General features: G+C 32.6%; 1 long non-coding RNA gene across 1 annotated transcript in view; it reads left to right on the top strand.

Annotated features, from left to right (window-relative positions):
• Positions 1-554: 554 nt before the first annotated feature.
• LOC106515909 (uncharacterized) overlaps positions 555-1766 on the top strand; it is a 2368-nt gene continuing 1156 nt past the window's right edge. Inside the window, exons 1-2 of the long non-coding RNA XR_001310051.1 lie at positions 555-638; positions 935-1003. This is a non-coding gene — a long non-coding RNA (uncharacterized LOC106515909). The remainder of the gene's footprint in view (positions 639-934; positions 1004-1766) is intronic.

Genomic DNA, 1766 nt, shown 5'->3' with positions numbered 1-1766 from the left:
AAATTAAATTATGTTGTCAGAAAATATAATTTAGAAGTTTAAATGTCCAAACTATTAATTCCTGGTAAGGCTCCAACTAATAAAAATCACATATTTGATGACACGTCATATTCTAAGGTCACGTTATCCCTTCAATGATACAAATATCGGAATTTTTCTCTAACAGTTATCTGATTAGCTGGTGTCTTTGCTGTTAGAATAAAACTGATTGTCCATTTCTGTTGAAACTTTTTGTACTGAAAATGTTTTTGACAAAAACATTTTAATCTTGATCAGGAGCCTGCAACCTTTACATTCTAAAGAGCCATTTCCGTCTTTTCTTACTAAATAACACATACTATGTCACAAACACGCATGAAATTTGAAATAAACTCCACTCCTTACATAAATACTACACATGAATTCTTATAAAACTAGTTAAAACTACATTCTGATGTTGAAGAACTACAAAAAATGTTGATATTTATTAATAGTTTGCATGTTAGGACAAGAGAAAAAAGACTAAATTTAATCAAAAGGACAAATAGAATAATTTAAAATGAACTCAAACATGTTAAAAATGTTAATTTTCTGATTTCAGACAAAGMTGGTGCTGTGTTAGAGGAAAGAGGTGACTACCAACCTGTTATCACAGACAGGTCAGTACTCTCAGAAAAGTGTGACTGGGCTAAATTAACATTTACAACATAAATATTTGTAGTTTGTTCATAAAAATAATGATTGTGTGTAGTTTTGTATATTATTAAGTTGATTCAAATGAATTTTAATTATTTGTCAATTGCGTTTTACTTATTTTTTATTAAACAATTTCAGCTCAAAATTACTGAGTAGGATTTAATTAATTTTTATCAGTAAGCTCAACAATGTTGAATAATCAATAAATTCTACTCAATGGGAACTCCTTGGTTTTATTCGTCGTACACTTCCGCCCCAGGAATTGCTGCACATGAAAGTTGAAATCGGCACAGGCTTGGTACAGCCTGTCTACTGCAAGGAATTCAAAGTAAGAAGCTTCTATATAACATTTTATATCTATGTTTGTCCAGCATTTGAACATTTTTGACTGTTTCCTTGATTTACCTAACAAGTATGTATGTTACATTTAACACAATTTATTGTAATTCAGAACAATTCATGGCTTCCATACCTTTTATCCACCTCAACAAGCTAACACTTGAGCGCGAAAGCACATAAGAAACGTCCTCAGTCCCCATTTATTTCATGTTATCTTGTTTTCAAAGTGTTGTGTTTTTAGTCATGGTGACAGCATATAGCTAACACCAACATGTTAATGTGAGAGGTTGATAATTTCGCTCCCACAGYTTATGATCAGAATGGACATCCAACTTGACTGCCCTACTCAGAGTTCTGATCCCAACTTTCTAACAGCTTGTCAATACAGTGAAGGTTGTACATTACTCTTCTTTTACCAGTTGAATTTATATACAAATGTATATATATATGGCACTTGAGCGTAAGTTTTTTCTTTAAAACCTCTCTATATGTAGAAATGGAGGTGAAAAAAATATGTTTTTTTTTCTCTACTGTAAATTAGAAGGCATAATTAGCAGTATACCTTATAAACCAGGGGTCCCCAAACTTTTTCCTGTAAGGGCCACATAACTTTTCCCTTCTCTGGTGGGGGGCCGGAGTCAGTTTGTAACAGAAAAAGTGTGACTGTTGCAGGAGTGCCTATATGTAAAAATTATTGTTTTCCAGAAAGCACAATCAAACAACCCTCTCTGGGTTCTTCACAGTATGTACTC

Source organism: Austrofundulus limnaeus, unplaced genomic scaffold, assembly GCF_001266775.1.
Source record: "Austrofundulus limnaeus strain Quisiro unplaced genomic scaffold, Austrofundulus_limnaeus-1.0 Scaffold33, whole genome shotgun sequence".
Taxonomy (NCBI): Eukaryota; Metazoa; Chordata; class Actinopteri; order Cyprinodontiformes; family Rivulidae; genus Austrofundulus; species Austrofundulus limnaeus.
The sequence above is the reverse complement of the archived record's forward strand: the minus strand, read 5'-3'. Positions and strand labels throughout refer to the sequence as shown.